Genomic DNA, 22016 nt, shown 5'->3' on the forward strand with positions numbered 1-22016 from the left:
CATAGCCCTGATCCTTCAAACGCTGAAGTACATGCTTACCTGTACACACATGAGTAAAGTTAAGCACGTGCTCTGTAACCTGCTGGTGAGGGTGTGTTACTGGTCCTTCTTTGTGCTGATCCACAAGGGACATGAGTTGTTACACACCCAGATGTAGTGCCTGGGGTCTTTTGCTCAATCTGTAACTGCACCTGCTTTTAGCTCTGGAGATCCATGATTCAATCCTCAATTCAATCTTTGCAGAATTAGGGCCTTTATCTTTGTGGTGTGTCAAAAATAATTAAATTCCACTTTGGAAAATGCCTTGAATTTTCCCAAATTGCCACAAATGAAAATTTTACCAAAAATACATTTATTCCTACACCAAAACTAAAATGTGCATCTAAAATTTGCCAGTGAAAACTACTCTGTTTTATATTGTTTTGTTTCTTTTCATTTCTTTTAGTTTGAAAATATCCCCACCAAAAATATTGATCCTAAAGCCTGGATATATTTGCTTTTTATTTTTTTGGAGTGGAAAAAAAAGTGAATTAAATATTTTTCACACAGATCGACACAAACAAAGCAACTCCCACTACAGTGGAATACTATGAGCCCTTACAACCTACATAATGTAAACAACAAAAGACACAAACATAATACACAATAGGCACCTTCCAAAAGTGGATCTTTATCATGCCATGGAAATGGCAAATTCTGTATACATAGAATGGGGAATGCTGCAAGTACCACAATAAATTTAACTTCTATAGGGGGGAATATCCTTTTTTTTTTTTTGTGGCAACTGCTGTAGCCAGAATGCCATGAAAATGTCTGAGAGCCAAATCCTATCCCCACTGAAAGTAATGTCAAACTGCCATAGATTTTGCTAGGAACAGGATTCAAGAGTGGAAGCACAAGGAAGGGGTCAGGTTAGAGTAATCAGGGCAAAAATCTTCAAAGCCGTTCTCACAAGATTTTGTCCCAAAATGATGGGAATTCCCCCAGGCCATTGGTTCTGATGGGGATTTCATGAGATCAGCTGTTCTCATAAGACTTCCACTATCTTGGACTGCAGCCAGATTGGGTCTGGAAAGCACACACTTTTCAGTTTTGTATCTGACCTTGCCATAACAACAAAGGAGGGGGTCAGATTTAGGGATTTGAATCCAACCCCTCCACACCACAAAAAATCAGGATTACTTTAGATGTGAGTTTGCTGTTGGGACCCATCTCAAATTAGGATGGGTTTACTGTCTGTCATCGCTTATGGCAAAATCACTTTCCACTGCTGTGGAATTCTGCTACTGGCTTTCGGTCTCAGCAAAGCCAACTGAATCTCCGAGCATATACTTTATTATAATAGCATACAGCACGTGGGTAATTTCAGAGATGTTTTAGGAGTGCGCATGCCGTTTCTCATGCAATCACCAGCCCACAATTTTATAGGGATTCATTCAATCAATGGAAATATATTTCCAGCAGATTTTTTTTTTATGCGTCCCTGCACAATTTACCTTCTAAGGGTGGCTGAATGCATGGAAATTTTGTGCTTCCAATAGTGCGTTCTATCCCTAATCGGTGATCTTCAGCACAAGCCATCCATCAACCATGCAATACAGGGTTTGAGATGTCCATGGGAAAAATCCCGGGGATGCAAATACTTAATGCCCCGTTAAATATACGATAAATCATTCTGAGAAACTGGACCAGATTTTACCCTGATTCACTCCCCATACAGTGGCATCACTGAACTTAGAGGACAGTACTGAGCTGTGAGAAAGCTCAGAACCGAGCTCAGGTCCCCGTCTCCGAAACTGGAGTCTGAGCAGCCCACTGAAATTTGAGGAAGATCAGAACCTGATCTGGAACTGGACTTTGCCACTTGGGCCCATCTTTAGTTGACACCAGACAAGGCCACTGAGAAGGGTAGGGACCTTCCTAAATCAGACCCCTCCATCCTTAGGGCTCATCTACACACAAAATGCGTACCACTTTAATTATGCTGGTATAATTAAATTGGCACATTCCCCTCCCCCCCTTGTGTGGATGAAGTTATACCATTATAAATGTGCTTATACCAGCATAGTTATTCCTGTTTGGGACGGGGGAAAGTTATCCCCATATCAGCTCCTTTATCATAATATAACTACATCCACATGGGAGCTTGTGCCGGCATAACTGCATTGGTAAAAATAATTGCACCTCTAAACACAATAGCTAAATTGGTGCAAAAATGGTGTGGCCTTAGCATGAACAGTGGATTTACTTTAATTAAATCCACCAGAAGAGATGATTTGAATAGCCAAACACGTTTCACATCCTCATTTCTCAGTAGGCCTTCCTCAGGAACAGTGCTCTGTCACCATGGCAACGAGGCCCAGGAATGGATTCACATTTCCATGATGTAGATCTTTCATCTGAAACAGGAAAATGAATCACAGGAAACCAAGTTGGCCAGACACCTGCTTAGCTGCTGCTGGCTCTGCAATCTGAGGATGATCTTACTCATTGTACTAGACACCCCAGACTCTGTAGGCCAGGAGTGTAAGGACTAAAACTATCCGTCACACCAGCACAACGGGTTGGGGATGAACAACTCCTTACGCTCCACCATTCTGGGCTATTCTAGCCCCATTTCTTTATATCTTAGCAATTGCATGCTAGTAAGGGAGTTTAGAAAGCTAAAACTGGAAGGGAAAAATCAATAGAAAATTTTATTTCTTTGGCCACATTGGCTAGAGGCTCAGTTCAGACAGATTGGTGTGGCTAGGCTGAACTGATTTCAGCAGAAGCTGATTTGTGTCAGCTGAGGATCTGGTCTGTTTCTGATACAAAAGTGATCGTCTATTACTGCCTTGATTATTCAAGCGTTTCCCAGAGTGATGTTTTTGGAGGAATGCCCTGGCAAACTCTTTATTTTTATATTCATTTTTTTTTTCCATGTTAGCAAAAGCAGCCAATAGCCCGGTGACCTTGAATTTGACTAGTTAATGTGTTCAGTTGTCTTTTTTTTTTTTAATTGAATGCTAGAAGAAGACTTCTGACAGGCATATGCATTGGAAATGCAGTGCAATCCCAGGAGAAATCTGTGGTCTTGTTTTTATCATACTGGTAACCAGGCGACAAATAATAATGAACAAAAAGAGCTGCTAGATGCATTTGCTTTGGCTGACAACCCAGCCACCAAGAACTATTGGTTCCAAGCCAATATGCCTTTGAAGACATGGTCACTGGAGAGACTCGTTGTACATTCAATACCAGAGCAGCTTTGTCAGGCCCACAGTGAGGTTTAGCAAGCTGCTGAATGTGATACATTGGTTGTCGGCAGGCTTGTAAGTTCCTGTTGTGTGTGTTCCACTTCACAGGATCTCGCCACACAAGTGTTATTGACAACTATGACTCGTGAGTCGATGCAAGTGATGGAGAACGCAAATTCTGTAAATAAATTTGTTTGTCTCTAAGGTGCCACAAGTCCTCCTTTTCTTTTTACAAATTCTATGCAGTCACAGAGGCCCGCTAGCAACCCCCCACCAACCCCTGATTCAGCTGCTACTCCTACCTTTCTCCATAAGCTGCTGGAGCTCTGTCTCGGTTCATGGAAAGTTCCAGCTTCAAATTTCTTCAGCCACACCCTGTCCGCAAAACAGGTCAGAGATCAAGCAAACTCTTCTACAAGAGCTAAAATTAGAAATGGTCTTGGACTGGAATTCCAGATTGAAACCTGGCAAACTTTGAGAAAGTTCAGGCTGGCTCCAAAGCTCATGATCTAGATCCTTTCTATAATGAGCCTGAATCAGAACATCAGATCCAAGGCCCCTGAACACTGGTAAAAGTGGGGCCTGGACTTGGATCAAAATTTTGTGGCATGGTTCTGCTATTAATCCAGTATGAAAGTCCCTCCTTGAGGGTCCCCACCAGAGTTCCTTTGTGGCTACATTGAAAGCTCAGTGCAATGTATTTCTGTTCAGGTAAATGCCTTGTTGACCCACTTTTTTTGACCAGCTCTCCCTTTTCTGGGATTCTTGACATGGTTTTTTTGATGTATTTGTTAGCTGCCATCATGCAGATTCCATGTAACCACCATTGTACTTGTCATAAGCACTGGTAGGATATGACCTGTATCTTATACAGCATCTTAGATACTGTACTTTAAGACAAGTTCTTCAGAATGCCCCTTAGGGGAGACGAGCCATTGCTATCACACTGAGGTAGTCAGAATGTTCACATCACATGTAATGACTCCCACCATGGGTCATCAGCAGAGTTGGAACCCAGGACCTCCAGCACCTCAGTACAAGACTTCTATCACCTAAGCTAAAAGAGTAAGTCCGTTACCTTCTAGCAGTAGTAGGCAATTTTCCTCCATGAGAATTAACCACTGGACAGGGACTGCAGCACATTTCACAAGTGTGTTTCACAGGTTGCCTCATACACAGCCGCACTGGAGGTTTCATGCATTGTGAAAGCAATTAAACCAGAAGTTAGCGAATGAATTCCTGTGTATCCAGTCTGCCAATCAGATTCAGTAAAGAGAAGTGTGATGTAGACTTCACATGTTATACAAACGTTTTCTGCACCTCACAATGCCGTGATCACACATCTGCTAGTGCAATAAAGTTCTCAAAGGCTCAGGTGCTCTGAAAAAGTCTAAACATTATTTGAAACGATAAACCTGTGACCTGTACTTTGTGGGATGGAAATATTACAGATCAGAGGACCCACGTAGCATTATGTCTCTGTTGGAACAAAGTGCCGTGGGACAGATCCTCAGCTGGTGTAGATCTGAGTAGTGCCAGTTTACACCAGCTAAAGAGCTGGTTAGTATGTGCATCTAATCAGCAGCTCTAACTTTCAGTTTCCCGTCACACCTCTGATTACCTTTTCTTCAGAGAAAATGCTTCTTTTGAACATTAATATAATTTTAATACACTCCCAGTTTACCAAACTTCTGTAAGACGAACCTCCAAATTAAAAGAAGTTTGGTTACAGCCACAAAGGTTACAGCTTTCCAGGCATGCCATTTTAAAGACCTGGGCACTTTAAAGTAATCTGCTCTACAAATCTAGCTGGCATTCTTTTCTCTGCACTCCAGTGTTGGGAATTCAAGAGACATGATTTTCAGCTGAGGTAAGCTGGCCTGCCTCTGTTGGAATTCGGCCAGTTTACACCAGCTGAGTATTTGGCTGTGAATGCAATCTGTGCAAAGACAGACATACTTTGGGAAGCTAAACAGAATATGAATCTCAAAAGTTCCAAATACTATTTGAAATCCATAGCTGACAATTTTTGAATAGATTTTATCTTTGGGGGAAACAGAGGTATATACAGCTATATGCTGTACAGATGGCATATATAACTGTGCAACTGTAAAGATTGTTTTCTGTTAATTGCATCTTTACATTTCTGGGAGTTTGCTGACTGCAAAAGGTCATTTTGTGTGACCAGAAATGATGCAGCTTGTAACAGAGGAGAAATACACATTGTGCTCTTCCTCTCATGGAGACATTACTTTCGTTCCTTCTTGATTTCATTTCTTCCCCTCATCTAAAGCAAAAGTAATTCAGGCTGGAATTATAAGAATGCTTTTTTGGGCATACGCTAACATAAGAGTGTGATTTGAAAGTTGTATACGTCTGGTAAGGTCACTCTATTCTGTTTTTTGAAGCTTTATCCTGTATCCTACCAAGAAATCAGTGTCTAATTTTTCACTGAGTTTTGCTTTCTCACCTCCATTGTACTATTATTATTTATTATTAATAGTAGTTAATAGGGAAATCTGAAATAAAGTAGCACTGAGTACAACCAGACACAAGGCATGGCAAATGTAAATGTTCTTGCATAGCTCCACCAGTTTGCCTCAGTCCAGGCCTGTACCAGCTTCTTTCCTCAAGAGCTGTACTGGGTCAAATGCAGCAATGGTTCTGCAGTGTGGACCAGCATCCACTTAGAATCAAATCATAGAATATCAGGGTTGGAAGGGACCTCAGGAGGTCATCTAGTCCAACCCCCTGCTCAAAGCAGGACCAATCCCCAATTTTTGCCCCACATCCTTAAATGGCCCCCTCAAGGATTGAACTCACAACCCTGGGTTTAGCAGGCCAATGCTCAAACCACTGAGCTATCCCTCCCTCCAACCAGAAACTTTGGTCTGGTGGCAGACCTTTCAAAATCACCTCCCCTTTCCCCCCCTTACAAGGCAAGGAACACACAAACAGACATTTTGGGAGTCTGGGAGTTGGAGGAAGTGTCTCTACTCCTCCGCTACCATATGGCCTCTAGGGGTCATGGCAGCAGGGTCACAATATAGGGCTGCCCTGAGGAGCTGTCCCCTGGCAGTCCCAGAATTGGTGAGACACAAGGGCCCAGATCGTGAAAGGTATTTAGGCACCTAATTCTGATTCCCCCATTGGCTCTAGTGTTGTATTTGGCCTAATAGAATATCAGGGTTGGAAAGGACCTCAGGAGGTCATCTAGTCCAACCCCCTGCTCAAAGCAGGACCAATCCCCAATTTTTGCCCCACATCCTTAAATGGCCCCCTCAAGGATTGAACTCACAACCCTGGGTTTAGCAGGCCAATGCTCAAACCACTGAGCTATTCCTCCGCCTGCCTTCTGTTCCTCTGCCAGGCTCTTTACCAGCACAGGAATGGATTCATCCCATTACCCTAGTTTATAGGAGGGGGAAACTGAGACTTCAAGGTTGCATTAATGAGTCTAACAATAGCTTGCAGGAATCCTGTTTTCAATGTCTAGTTCTCACCATTAGATCACAGCTAATCAGAACTTATCTTTTTGTTCAGTTTGGGGTTTATAAACATGAGGTAATGCAGCATCAATAATAATTCATCAAGCCCTCGGACAAACTCGATCTGCAGGGTGCTGTGCCTGAAAGGTGCAGAAAGACAAAATTCTTACTGGCAGTCGTAACTGGATCGCAACTGATTTAAATCTCTCACATGCTACTTCCCCTTTATGCTAACAAACTGCAACACATGGTGATACAGTGGGATGTGGTATTCTGACAGCAGAAGAGAGCCTTCTCTCAGTGCCTTGACTTGTGTTTTAAATCCTTTGCAGTTAGACAGCATTTTATGTCCCAGCAGGTCAATGGCTTTACAAATTATAATGAATTTAACCTCAGAGAGGCCTCGTTGGAATACAAACAGATCCACATAAATCAGTGAAATCACAAATATCAGCTGTATACCTTGAACGCCTGTGTACTTTATTCTGCTTTATTTTTTTTAAAAAATTCCAATTTTCTCTGCATTATAAAGCCAGTGTTGAAGTAGGAGTTGCGGTTTCCTCCAGAGCTGCCACTTTTAACAGTGGGTGCAGTGGGGAAGGTTTATGTGCCGTGATGCTGTGATGCAAACATCACAGCATCATCTCACAATGCAGCGATATGCACTGGTGCGTTACAGAATGTTGTATGTTGCAACCTCACCCATTGCCATCAGACTGTCATGTAGTCTCTCAGGGGGCTGACCCCAGGTACTTCCAGAAAGAGAGATTTGGACACTAATATCCAGCAAAGTTTGTAGAATTGTCCCATAGAACCCAGAAATTCAAAACCAGTGTCAGCCACTGAGCTGTATCCATCTGTTGACTGCTGCTGGTTGCCACAGTAGCTTCTCTTGCAGCAGGGAGGCACCACTGAGCATGATAAGACAGGATTAATTTCCCAAGCATATAAAATGCTCTAAAGATTACACTGGGCCATATTCACCACAATAGTGATGCAAAGCAGCTGTAAACCTAGAGTAACTGGCTAGTTAAGTCTGGTTTACATCTACTTTACATCACCAGAGCAGCATAAAACTACCAGTGTGTAACATGGATTATTATGTCTGTTTAATTTTTAGAGCATAATTCATTTTATGCCAGTGCCTACAAAATGGCCGTTTTATGTACTCAAATAAACAGATGCTTATTGTATGCACAGCCAAATAGCTGTTTTTCTAATGAACGCCAAGATCTAATTCATGGCACAGAGCACATTGTACCTAATGGGCAGTCAAAACTCATCAGCCACTAAGGCAGAAATCAAAGCAAGGGCCTTGAGAGCTGTAACCTTCATATTTTGTTCACTGAACTTTACTTCCCCTTGGTGCAAAGTTTGGCTTTTGCAAAATACCCACAAAATAACAAAACCCACTTATATTTTCAATGTCATGGACCAACTTTTGCACTTCTGATGAGCATGGGCAACTCCCACTAAATTCAGTGGAAACTTAGAGCACTCCTCTGGAGGCAGAATTTGGTTTTGTGCAACGTAAAGTCATAACATAAACATAGTGAGCTGTATCTTGTGGAAGGCAACCAGTAAGGACTCTGTTAGGCCTCTAAGAGAATTTAGGCCAAGAACCTCCTCTCGTTGAAATCACTGACATAACTCCCATTGGCTTCAGCAGGTTAAGAATCAGGCTCTTACCCTTTGAAAGGCAGTGTGGGATTTGGCAATTTGTGTGCTGTCCGCTTGATGAAAACAGTGCTTGGTGATGGACACTTTCACCAAAACCATTCAAACAGCTCAGCAGATGTTTTGTGGCTCATTGTGAAAAGAGAACCTACCAAATTTCGCTTCTTGGGACTAAAGAGAGGCCAGCTCTAATAAAATGTGTCGGCTTCATTATCGTGTTAAGGCTTATTGTTGGCTGAGTTCTGGGATAAATTCAACCCAGGTGTCAGCAGATAACATCACTGAAACTTAAAGGAGCTAAATCCACTAATGCCTAGTCTGCGTTTGGTTCTCTCTGCCGGTCTTTCTCTAGAGTTGCCCCTTTCCGTTGTTTTTTCTGGACTTTCAGGGCTAAACAGAGAGTTCAGTGTAAATGAATCAAGGAAGTCAAAGATCTTGTACCTTCCAGTTGCCACCAACTCCTTGATGCACTTGTATGTCATGCTCCCTTTAGACTTAGGGCATGTCCACATGAAGTGTCAATGCTCATTACAGGGGTGTGATTTCTAAAGTGCACTAACATGTTGAGCACTGATTGGTCCATTTAGGCCCATAGACTTTAATGCCAGAAGGGGTATTGGTGATCATCTAGTCTGACCTCCTGCACATTAGAGGTCTCAGAACCTCACCCACCCACTCATGTAATAGATCCCTAACCCCTGCTGAGTTACTGATTTAAAGACTTCAAGTTACAGAGAATCCATCTAGTTGAATCCTGTAAATGACCCGTGCCCCATGCTGCAGGAGAAGGTGAAAACGCCCCGCAGTCTCTGCCAATTGACCTGAGGGGAAATTCCTTCCAGACCCCAAATTTGGAGACCAGTTAGATCCAGAGTATGTCAGCAAGACCCACCAGCCAGACACCTGGGAAAGAATTCTCTGTCGTAATTCGGAGCCCTCCCCATCTAGTGCCCCATCACCAGCCATTGGAGATATTTGCTGCTAGCAGTCGCAGACCCGCTATGTGCCATTATAGGCAGTCTCATTATTCCGTCTCCTCCATAAACTTACCAAGCTTAGTCTTGAAGCCAGTCAGGTTTTTTGCCTCCACTACTCCCCTTGGAAAGCTGTTCCAGAACTTCATTCCTCTGGTGGTTAGAAACCTTTACCTAATTTCAAGCCTAAACTTGCTGATGGCCAGGTTATATCTATTTGTTCTGGTGTCCACATTGGCACTTAACTTAAATAACTCTCCCCCCGCCACTCCGATATTTACCTCTGCTCTCTCTAAGTACATCAGTCATATCTCCCCTTAGCCTTCATGTGGTTAGGCTAAACAAGCCAAGCTCTTTGAGTCTCCTCTCATAATGTAGGTTTTCACTACCTGGGATTATCCTAGTTGCCCTTCTCTGCACTTGTTCCAGTTTGAATTCACCATTCTCAAATATGGGAGACCAGAACTGCACAAGAATTCCAGATGAGGTCTCACCACTGCCTTGTATAATGGTACTAATACTTCCCTGTCTCCACCATTTCAAACAGTGCTGCATTAAAGCACCTTAGGGAACTTTTATTGCACACCAGTGGGGTCTACATGGACCAATTAGTGCCCAACACCTTGGTGAGCTTTAGAAATCACACCCCAGTAGTACACATTGCTGCACCATGTAGACCAATTTACCAACACGTAACTGGCATCCCCTCTCTATGTAAGCCCAGATCTAGCGATGTAGGTGAATCAAATAGAATTGAACCCACCCACTGATGAGCCAGAAGAGATGGGTGTAGCAAGGAAAATGTTTAGACCACCTAATGCCTGCTTGTTTGAGTCCTCTGCATGCAAGGAAGTCTCCCTTATTCACGTGCCCATTGGCAAGTGGGTGTAAGTATGTCTAAGGGTGCCTGGGCTAGCACTTCAGCTGGTGAAAATCAGAATAGCTCAGCTGGTTTCAGTGGAGCTATGCTCATTTACCAATCTGAGTCCAACTTACTCCACCTTTCACTTCCTCTGATTTGGCCTCAGTATTTCCCTCATTCTCTCTCCTATCCACTAGACTCTGGGATGCCTCTTTCAGGTCCAGTACCAAAACTTAGCACTCACTATCTATTGCACTTTACATCATGGAAAGCCCTATCCAGGCAATTACAGCCCCCTTGCAAAGCAGGAAAATATCATTGTCCCCATGATCCAGATGGGGAAACAGAGACACAAGACAGATAAAGTGACTTGCTTAAGGTCAATGGCAGAGCTGAGACCAAAAATCCTGGCTCCTCGACCTGCACTCACTCCACTAGGCCGCGCTCTCTTTCTCTCACTCTGGTTTGAGTCTTTGATGTCTCATATTCCCCTCCCTTAAGTCATATCATTATCTAAATCAGACTGTAGAACTTGCCTGGGAGTGAAAATCCATTTTTGCTCATAACTTGTGCAAGTAAGGTCTGGTGCCTGGGGAACCATCCCACACTGGAAGTAGGCAGCAAGCCTTGCTCTTATGTACGTATCTAAGTGGTTCAGAGCCAGAAATTAAAGAGAGAGAGTGCAATTTCTTTAGCTGGGCTGAATTAAGGCAGAGTTCTTTGATGCTGAAATCCCAGAGTATCCAGAAGCAGCCGAGGAGCAGGTAGAGATGCATTTTACAGCTGCTTTGTGCCACTTGGGTGCTCGCTGGATGGTCTTACATTACCTGGGCTACTTCAGGTGGGAGGCAGATCAAAGATTCAGGAGTAGAAAAAAGATATGCTTCTATGTGAGAGCTAAGGAGTAAGCTATTCTCGGAGAAGAATCTATCCAGGATGCCTTGAATGTTTGGATCTATGCCTGGATCGTTTTTAATCCACCACTGTTTATTAGATATGGTTAGAAGGGCGAATAAGTCTTTTATGATATTAACAAGGATTTCTGTGGGGGTCATCACTCTAGGCTCTGACCTACTTGTGTTGTCAGCATCAGAAAATTTGTTCCAGAGTCAACATATCACTCACACTCGACACAGTACAGCCAAGTATGAACAGCTGTAATAACAGTCGCCTCTCCCATTCCTCCTTAGTTTAAGCAATATTTGGGTGAGGAAGTCATGAGATTGCCTGCTATGTTTTTCTTATGTGCTCTCTTCCCTGGCACCCATCCACACCACTTTTAATCATATTCAATCACTGTTAAAGATATCCTTAGAGAAGAGCTAGCCAAAGGCAGAAAGCTGGGGAAATAGACTGATCTGACCTGCATTTGTTTTAGGCTGAGGCTTGGATTAAAAGCCTATCTCCCACAAATTCATTGGGAATTTCAACTCCATACTCCCATCCACGCTTCAACACCAGAAATGCACAGCAGTTACCCTGCATTAATTACAGTCTTTAACCGGGTGTCAAAAGTTTGCAGATCAGGGTAGGTTTGCTTTCTAAAATCGGCGCTGGTGGTATCCATCTACAAGACAGCTACCCACAGTCCCCTACTGGGTTGCCAGTGCCTTATGCAGCAGCGTTGCTGTCCCCTGTCATCAGCTATTGAGCTGCACAGTGTGTGCTACAGATACACTCCATGGAGATTTCTACAGCCTGGGGGAAATAACCCCCCAGGGTAAACTATCCCGCAATCAGCTCCAGAGCAGCAGCAGTGAGGAGGCTTGGAGTTTGGTCCCAGTATAGGTAAAGGTAAATGCATTTTCAGCACCAGGGACAGCTCACTCACAGGGACCCCTACTTGCCTGGCGGCTCCAAACACCATCAACACATGACAATGTGGGCTGATGGCTCCACCTCCCCAGGCTGAGTTCAAGGGCCCCTGGATCACACTTCTCTTCCCTCTCCAGGCTTTAACAGCTACTGTTACAATGTCCCCTCAGAGCTTTCCAGCCCTGGCTGGAGCTCGAGTGGTGCCATTCTCCAAACTAGGCTGAGACTCCAGCACATTTAACTTCAGCCAATAATCGCAGAGTTTGCATATTAAGGCTCTGCCTTTGGATTAGTGGGATTCAGTCCTTGGGCACCCCTTTTGTTGCACTGTCCCCTGCAATGGCTCCTTAAATCTCTGTGCATCTGCAACAGGGACAACTCCTGTTCCACCCAGTTAGGTTTTGGTCCAGGGGGAGACTTTCTATTTCTGTAATGTCTGTCCCCGCTAGGAAGCCTCTTAAAGTAGTGAAGCTGGAGGACTGAAGGTTTGTGAGAGAGGGTGAAACACTTGTGATTTCGTCTCTCAGCTCAGGATGCAGTTTTTTCCCACTAGGCATATCTGGGCGCATGGTCAGCAGCTCTGTCATCATGAATCTGGAAAGCAACAAAGCCCTTCTGCTGAGGAAGAGAAGCGCTTTCTCCCTCCTCCCCCAGGTTCTTGTATCCCTGATTCAGCAAGGTACTCCAGCATGTGTCTACCTTTAAGAACCAGTTCCATTGCAATCAGCGGGACTACTGGCATGCTTAATGTTAGGCCTGGGCTCAGAGGCCCTGCTGAAATGAGGCCTGCATTCAGAACTTTGTATTCCAGGCTGCTATTCTGATAAATAAGAATATCAAAGAAACAATAACTTGTTATGTGTCATGGGTGGTTCTGGATAGTTTTTCCTTATAAGTGAATACTCAGGAGGCTCTATCATGCTAAAACCATATCATTAAAAGTCCTTGCTGATTATAGCTTTAAAATGCTAAAAAAATTGAATTTGCTTTTTATTATATCCTGTGTTCTTACTTCTTGCCATTCTCTGAGTCAACAGTTGCAGTAAACTGATCTGCTTCACTTCAGGCTCTCAGACACTGGCAAAGTGCAGCCACGTCTGACTGCAGGGGAATATTTACAGTATTGCCAACTCCAAGGGTTCAGAAGTCATGAGGTGCCCTCCCCACAAATTGTGAGATTAAAAATGACAAATTTGGGGGTGTCATACATATAAAGGGAAGGGTAAACCCCTTTAAAATCCCTCCTGGCCAGAGGAAAAATCCTCTCACCTGTAAAGGGTTAAGAAGCTAAAGGTAACCTCACTGGCACCTGACCAAAATGACCAATGAGGAGACAAGATACTTTCAAAAGCTGGGAGGAGGGAGAGAAACAAAGGGGTCTGTGTCTGTTGGTATGCTGCTTTGTGGGGGATAGAACAGGAATGGAGTCTTAGAACTTTTAGTAAGTAATCTAGCTAGGTATGCATTAGATTATGATTTCTTTAAATGGCTGAGAAAAGAATTGTGCTGAATAGAATGACTATTTCTGTCTATGTGTCTTTTTTGTAACTTAAGGTTTTGCCTAGAGGGATTCTCTATGTTTTGAATCTAATTACCCTGTAAGGTACCTACCATCCTGATTTTACAGGGGTGATTCCTTTACTCCTATTTACTTCTATTTCTATTAAAAGTCTTCTTGTAAGAAAACTGAATGCTTTTTCATTGTTCTCAGATCCAAGGGTTTGGGTCTGTGGTCACCTATGCAAATTGGTGAGGATTTTTACCAAACCTTTCCCAGGAAGTGGGGTGCAAGGATTGGGAGGATTTTTGTGGGAAAGACGTGTCCAAACTACGTTTTCCAGTAAACCCAGTTAGAGTTTGGTGGTGGCAGTGGTTATTTCAAGGACAAAGGATAAAATTAATTTGTACCTTGGGGAAGTTTTAACCTAACCTGGTAAAAGTAAGCTTAGGAGGTTTTCATGCAGGTCCACACATCTGTACCCTAGAGTTCAGAGTGGGGGAGGAACCTTGATAGGGGGTTTGTATTTGCCTTGTAGATTTTGAGCCTTTAGCATTCATAGTTTCAAGGATTGGTTGTTTTTTTTCACCATGAGGGATTGTAACTTTTAAAATGAAAGCTCAGATCCTCATGTAATAACACCATTACCCAAAAGTCCTTTTCATGGTCACTGCTTTCCAGGATACAGCCCCAATCCTGTAAGTAATTCTTACATTCTTTGCTTCTAGATATATATGACTTTGCATTTGGCTGTGTTGAAACATACGCTGGTTGAATGGCCAAGTGATCCAGGTCATTCTGGTGTCATTTTCAAATTTTACCAGCCATGACTTCATATTTCTTCCTGGTCCTTGAAAAAGATATTGAGTAGCATTGAGCTGAGATGAGATCTCTTCAGGATCGCACTAGAAACACCCCCTTTGGGTGACAATTTCCCATTTACAATTACTTTTTTCAGTCTATCAGTTAACCATCTTTAATCCATTTTTCATATGGACTATATTGATTTTCTTTGTACAATGCTATTTTTGATCAGCATGTCCTGCAATCCCATACAGAATTCTATGTATTTTATGTCAACACAGTGACCTTTCTCAACCAAACTTGTAACTTCATCAAAAAATAACATTGTTAGTTTACAAGACCTACCATATTTCCCATAAAACCATATCGACTGACACTAATTATGCTACCGTCCTTGAATATCTTTACTGACTGTGTCCCATATCAGTCTTTCCATGAATCTTCCCTGGGACTGATGTCCGGCTAACTGACCTATAGTTTCTTGGGTTATTCTATTTCTGCTTTTTAAATATTGATACAAAGCTTTTCCTAAATGTTTGGTGACATGTTTGTGGCTTCAGTGGGAGTCAAGGGAGTAACCACCTGTGAAGAGCGCCATAGCATCCGGTTCAGGTGAGTCTATTTCTCCCCCAGGTTGACTGGTTTACATGATTTTCCTGTGTTCTGATTCCTATAGCCTATATGCTGTAATAGAAGGCTACTCCCTGCAATAGCGTTAGGGTAATGTGTGACCTGTTACAGGTAACCAGAGGCTGGGCTATTCAGGATAAATGGCAACGGGGTCTATTTTATTTGTTTATTTTAAATTTATGAATTCCTGGCTTCTGTTTGGAGTGAGAACCCCACTGTACACTATGCTGGGAAGCTTACGGTGACCACAACCTGGCTGGGGAAGGAGGCTGGCCTCTAGGGATCAGATAAGCAGTAGTTCTGCACCACGGAACTCATCTTTACAATGTTTAGTTTGCCTTTTTTTTTACACAAGGTTTTACAAAACCACTCAAGTAAGCAAAATTCCAGCACTTTGTTTACGCCTGCCAGGTCACCTCTAGCTTCCAACTGGTTTCAATGGTTCGTGTGAAAAATAGCAAGGTTTACAGTTTCAGCTGAACTTTAAAATGCTTGTTGCAGGGAGTGGTTGTGTTCACCCAACCCTGGATGCAAAGCTACAAGCACAGATCACACAGGGCCAGCTTTCTCTCCTCCTGCGACTCCCAACCTTCCCTATCCTCCTTTCCACTGCCTGTCTATCTAGCTAGGTACTTATATGTCCCTCATCTCATGCCCTCCCATAGGAATAAATAATCCTATTAATTAGCAAACAGTACATGTAGTAATTCTATCCACTTGGCACCTGCCTATCAAGTGTCATAGGCATCTCTGTAATAAGGAGAAACTAACCTGGAACTCTATACTCTGGCTGCATTGAGCAGCTCTGGTGCGGGTTTACAGCAGCTGTGCTTGTCAGGGGCAGCGTAAAGGAGTAGGCGCAAACCATGAATCTGGCCCATCTCTCACTTTGGCTTCATGAAATGCCTTCTCCCCACTCTTGGATTGCAGGTTTCATCGCCCCTGTTCTTAGCAAAGAGGAGAGCCCCAGGCAGGAGCTTGTCCATAACAGTTCATTAGAGGGAGGAAAAAATGATTTCCTAACTCTGGTTTACAAACATCTAAACAAACCATTCATTTGGCTCTCTGCTTTGTCCAGGACAATGTCTGAGGTCTCTGGGCCAGCTTGGAACAGCTGGGAATCATTACAGGCTTTTTGTCTTTGAGTGGCTGTCCTGGATGTGGAACAAATAATGTCAGCAGGCCATAACCCCAAATGATTAGGAGCCTGATCCAATGCCCGTTAAAGTCCATGTGGAACATCTCTATTAGCATCAATGGACATTGGCTCTGGCCCTTGAGGAAGGCTTACATTTGTGTTTCAAGCCAAAGGTGTCTATAGGAATCCAGGGCACAAGTCTTTGGTATCAGGGCAACTTCATGAAGAAGACCATGAGAAGTCTACAAGCAGCTACATATATCTAATAAACTATGAGCACTCGCATATGGACACCGCTGTCACCATGAACACTTATCTGAAGCCCCAAGAGCACAAGTTCTTACCCCTTTGAGCTAAAGACTAACTCCTTTTGCTGTCTGTTATTAGCAGGCTGTTGTACTCCACAGGGCATACCTGGGACTTGAGTGGTGCATGGGACACCTGCTTGACCCCATGCATGGGTCAAATTATCTTCACTGCAAAGTTAGCTCACATTATAATTAGAGTGTTGCCCTAATTTGAGTTATTTCCACACACACAGACCCTTAGCTGCAGTGTAGTTGTGCTTTCACCTGGAATTGGCTGGCCAATTGGAGGTATAGGCTTGTGATGGGATGTACAAAGCCCACAATGGAAAAGAAAGGGTTAAAGAGCAGCTCTGGGCCCAGGCAGCCCTACCCCACCACACCTACAAAGCCTGCATGAGGTAGAACAGGAAGCAGAGCAGGTCAGAAGCAGGCAGGTAGTGGAAGAGAGCCTAGCTGTGCTCTGGGGAAGACATACCCCGGGAGCCCTTGCTGCTGGATGCTTGGAGATACTGATGTGACCAAGCCTGCAAAGGAGGGACTGGTGACTTTTGCAGGCTGGGAACTTTAACTTTGTGTTCTGTGCTGTATTTTGCCCCATGGGAAGAGGGGACACTGGCAGGAAGCAATCCAGGGAAGCAGCTACATAGCACCCCAAAATGCCAGTCTTAGCTGCCTACCATTGGCCCCTGGATTGGAGCCAAATGCAGAGGGTGGGCCCAGGCTCCCATACCAACCCCTAAGGAAGGAACAATGACAGATGTCTGTCCGTCAGCGGGGAAGCTAATTGGGAAAGATCCTGAACGTGCAGGAGTCCAGACCCCCACCCAAGGGAGGAAGCCCTGATACCTTTGCTGACTTCTGCAGGTCTATGCATCATTGGACTCTGTGTGTACTACAAAAGGGGAAGCCTAGAATGTGTGAGTGGCCGGAGGTCTGAGTCCCTAAAAGGACAGATCTCCACATGGCAGATCTGCAGTGAGAAAGGGGAACGCTCGGGAGGAAGACAACTTGCCACATCCCCTCGGAGACATTGCTGGTGAGTGTTCCCCTTCAAAAGGCTACACCTTGAGTGAGCACAGCTGGTCAGCTGCTAACCCAGCCACTCTGCCGGGTGGACGCAGGCTAGCACTACTTGAGTGCCACTAGTCTTCCAATGGCTTCCCACAACCTCCTCCACTCCGTGCGCCCGGAAAAGACAAACAAGGTCTCCCACAGTTAATGGGAAAGAATTCATGCAGCAGCTCAGTGAACCATGGCACAAAGACCCAGGGGACAGGCCTCTGAAGTCTTAGCACCACGCCTGGGTGAGTGCGGCACCAGTGTGAATAGCAAATCTAGTATTATTCCACAGTGTGGTCATTCTCACTAGACATAAGCTAACTTGAGTGCAGTAACTCAAGTGTTATCTCCACAGTGAAGATATACCCTTATTGAGCATAGTAAATTACAGCCATCATCTTGGTTTCTTGTTCTTTTCTGCCTGCATCTCAACAGGTGTATATGCCATCTGTCTCAGGTGCTCTTAGCTTTGTCATCTGGCAATAGAATAATCAATAAAGCCTGTAACAGACCTAACTGTACAGAAAACAAAGCCAGTTTCTCTTAGCAAGGATCCCCACAGCCACATGATTGCTCTGAGAATCAAAAGCTGGTGAAGACATTCAGAAAGATAAAACAGGATAAAGAGCTGCATATATACGGCTGCTTCTCAAATCCAGGACATGCAGGGGTCTCAAACAAGCCCCTTGGATATTCATCCCCTGAACTTCCACATGCATATCCAGGCTAATACTTTGTTAAGACATGCCTATTATCTGTCACAGCACGATTTTACTGTACAGTAGCAGTATGTCCTCAAAGAGGCTTGATCAATTCTACTTCTGAGGATAGATGCTGATCCAGAGGATGAAGAGTTGTCTCATGTTCCAATTAGTAATTTTAATGGCTATAACTAACCTCTGGTGCAGTGCAACTTTCACATCCTGGCCTTTGCTTAGGGCCCACTTCTAAACTGAAGTGGGACCAGATGGTGCTTTCACCGTGGACAATGGGTTAGTTCACAGAGGCAGAGAATGCTAGTAAATTAAACAGTGCAGATCACGTCTGCAGCCTACAGGCCATATCCTCATCTGAGGTAAATCAGCTTAGCTCTGCTGAAGTCCATGGAGCCGTGCTGATGAACACAAGCTGAGGATCTCGCTGGGCAAAGGACTCATTCCTGGAGGAGCTTTGCTCAGCCCTTCTGGTGTCTGTTTAAGAAAATTAATGGTCTGTCTTTCCCTATGTGACCGTGTCTCTGCTGATTTAAACTCCCCACTGACTTACATTCCCTAAGCTGATAATGATAAGCAGCTCAGGCCGACTGCATCCATCTCTGCTCCCTTCAGTACACAGTGGGCACTGCTCTGTGTTGGCAGCAGGCTCAGGAGGCAGTTGCTCCTAGTTTGAAGAAGGTGCTGCTCAGTTCTATGGGTCAACAGAGAGTGGAAAAGGCCAGGGTGTCAATCTGTGATGCCCAGTCGCCATTGCACAAAATGACCCACTTAGCAGAGCAACGCGTGCGCCGCGGGAAGCAGGGAACTGCTGAGGAGCCAGAGATTATTACCAAGCTGGCTGAGAGAAACAGACTTGCGGAGCTGACAGCTTAGAGACAGTCAGACAATGGCAGAGAATCTAGCAGCTGCCCAGGGCATGGCATGTGAATGGATATTGATTGTAGGCCTATTTAAATGAGAGGCCGGATTAGGAGGGGAAAAGAAGATTAGGGTCATTGTTACTGTGTATAAGAAGGAGCATAGATGACATCAAAATGTGTGGTTTAGTGTTACGTAGATTTATTACAGCCCTGAGACGAGCTATGCAGACCAATTCCCCACCTCGCCCATCCCCAGTTTATACCCAGGTCAGTCAGCAGCAATGCAAATGTCTTCCTGTTGCCCTGCCCCTTTGCCTATGTTCCAGAGGGACTTCTAGGGGTGGGAAGGCAGCATATTCTCCATGGCTCATTCAAGTCACAGCTTCTCTGTCAGTCAAGCCTGGGGAGAGCAATTATTGGCAAGAGCAAGCCTGGGTTTTGGGTTGCAAACACTTGCAAACTAAGACCACCACCAGTCATTTCATTTAGGCCCCTCAACTGCTGTTTCGTGGCAACAAATGTTCACTGCTGCCACTCTAGGCCAGATATGAGCAGATGCATTAGAGAGAAAAGTCTCTTGAGCCCATTTCCATCCCCTGAACCGTATGCTCCTCATTGCTGATGGAGACTCCCTGTTTAGGTCCTTAGATCCTGGTCTCTGTGTTCAGGAAAGCACACAATGGCTCCCATTCACACTAGACAGGAAACTTGGTAGAACATAAGATTTGAACATATACCCCGTGGATCCTGGTTTTCAAACAGGCAATGTATTGACCAAAATATAGTGCACAGTTGTGCATCTCATTTGCATACATAATTCCTGTAATTATATATACATAGCTGGTATTTGCACATGCAGATGAATGGTCAGGCAGCCATCTGTGCATGCAAATGCTCAATTTGTGTGTGTCGTCACAGTAATTGGGTGTGAAAACTAAAAGTATAAATGGCCTTTTTGAAAAACCAGGCCCACGTTGTGGACAAACGCAGCATGTGTTTATTGCTAGTAGAGGCTGGAATCATGAGTTTCTATGACCGGATAACTGGGTGTTCCATGGAAGTTCCACCTTTGCTAAATTTAAAGGGGAAAAGGGCCACATTGTCTTTACTGATATAACTTTCACTTGTATTTCAAGATGTGGAGGGCAGTTTCTTCCTGCTACACATGCTCTGAACTCACTTTGCTATCCAAGCACTGAAAAAGCAGAGACTGTTCTTTTTAGTGACCTCTCATCTGGCTGTGACCTACTGTGCAAAGATATCAGGTCTCTCTGTTACCCACTCCATTCCATAGAGAGAAGCTAGTGTTTGCAGTCAGACCAGCTTGTTACTTACAGAAATTGGGGTTCAACCGTGCTTTGTATCCCAATATTCAAGAAGACTGGCCAGCTCCGTTCGCGCCTTCTGAGAATTGCTTCTGCATCAGAAGAGCACCATTTGTCCTAAAGTCTCTGCTTTAGAAGGCCCTCAGGATGACAGTTGCCAGGGCACTGTGGCGGAGGTGGGGCAGGGAAGCCCTTTCCTAAGCGATATGTTTCTCTAACAATCGCTGTCAATACCCCACTTCCAGGAGCACCAAGAAATGAAGTGCAGAATCCAAAGTATCCCTTCATTCCTAAACAAACCCATGCAAAACTAGCGTCTCCATGCTGTTCAGAAGTATTGTTGCACAGAATGAATCTAAAGCCTCACATCACTCCACAAAGCGATGAATCATGAAGGCTTCCACTGTGATGTCACCGATATTCAGACTTACTGTTCCACAACTGCTGCAATGCCTCAGGTGGGTCCAACAGGAAATTCTCTTCCCTTGAGGCCTCTCATATACACCATGGGGCTACATAAGAGAACCCGGCAACAGCCAGCATGTGAGAGCCCTTGGGTCAGATGCATGCTCACCCAGCACTTCCCTTTGAGATCTCCCTTTGAGAGAGGTTACATTTCTGGTGATGTTGCTACAACTGAGTTACAAACTGGGGCAAGTTCTTTCTTTACAAGCATAGATATGTAGTGTGGTCAGTAGGTAGCCTCTATCCAATGTATCTGTGAAGGGGTGTTTAATGAATACATCAGCAACTGTTGTCCATATCTTCATGCTACCCTTTTTCCCTGCCCTTTGTAGGTTGTGTATGTATCATTGCCTTAAGTACTTTGCTTGTAGTCTGTAGCTACTCTCCTCTTTGATCATATTTTTTCTTCTCAGATAGCAAGGTGGTAGGCAGGGATCGTCTCTCACTCATTGTTTATATAGCACCTAGTACAAGATCTGAACTGGGATTTTGCACTCTGCTATGGATGATAAAGTATTTAACACAAAATAAAGCGGGAAAGGTTTAGAGCTATTATTTGTAGAAAAATAGGTCTGATCATTCTGGCAATAATAGCATCTTGCATTTATACATCACTTCTCACCCCAAAGGTTCCCCAGATGCTTTAGCAACTGCTGCAGACAGATTCAGTTCAGTATATAGGGGCACAATTTCCTCCCCCCACCGGCTGGTTTGCAGCAGTTGCTTATCAGCCCGCCCCAGTTTAGAGCAGGAAGTGAAAAAATCTCTAATCTGGCTGCAGTTGCAGACTGGCTCCTGAGAGCAGACTTTCTGTAGCCAGTGTATCGGGAGAATGAGGACCTCCACTGTGATGTTAGACAGGATATAAATATATAACGGGACATAAACCCTCATGCTTCAGGAAATGAGGAAGCTTGCCCTATGGGCAATAATGCCCCAATGCAGCTAAGCAGGTGCTTAACTTTAAGCACATGATTAGAGCCCCATTAACTTCAGTGATGCTTAAAGCTGTTTGTAAATGCGTTGCTGGATTGGGGCCTCAATGTCTATGCTGGGGTGGGGAGGCTTGTTCATTTGTTTGTTTCTAAAAATGTGCCCGTCATTTGCTCTTACAGTGATGGGCAAATGAGGAACCCTCACCGCTATAGGCCTCCCCTG

Source organism: Caretta caretta, chromosome 1, assembly GCF_965140235.1.
Source record: "Caretta caretta isolate rCarCar2 chromosome 1, rCarCar1.hap1, whole genome shotgun sequence".
NCBI lineage: Eukaryota > Metazoa > Chordata > Testudines > Cheloniidae > Caretta > Caretta caretta.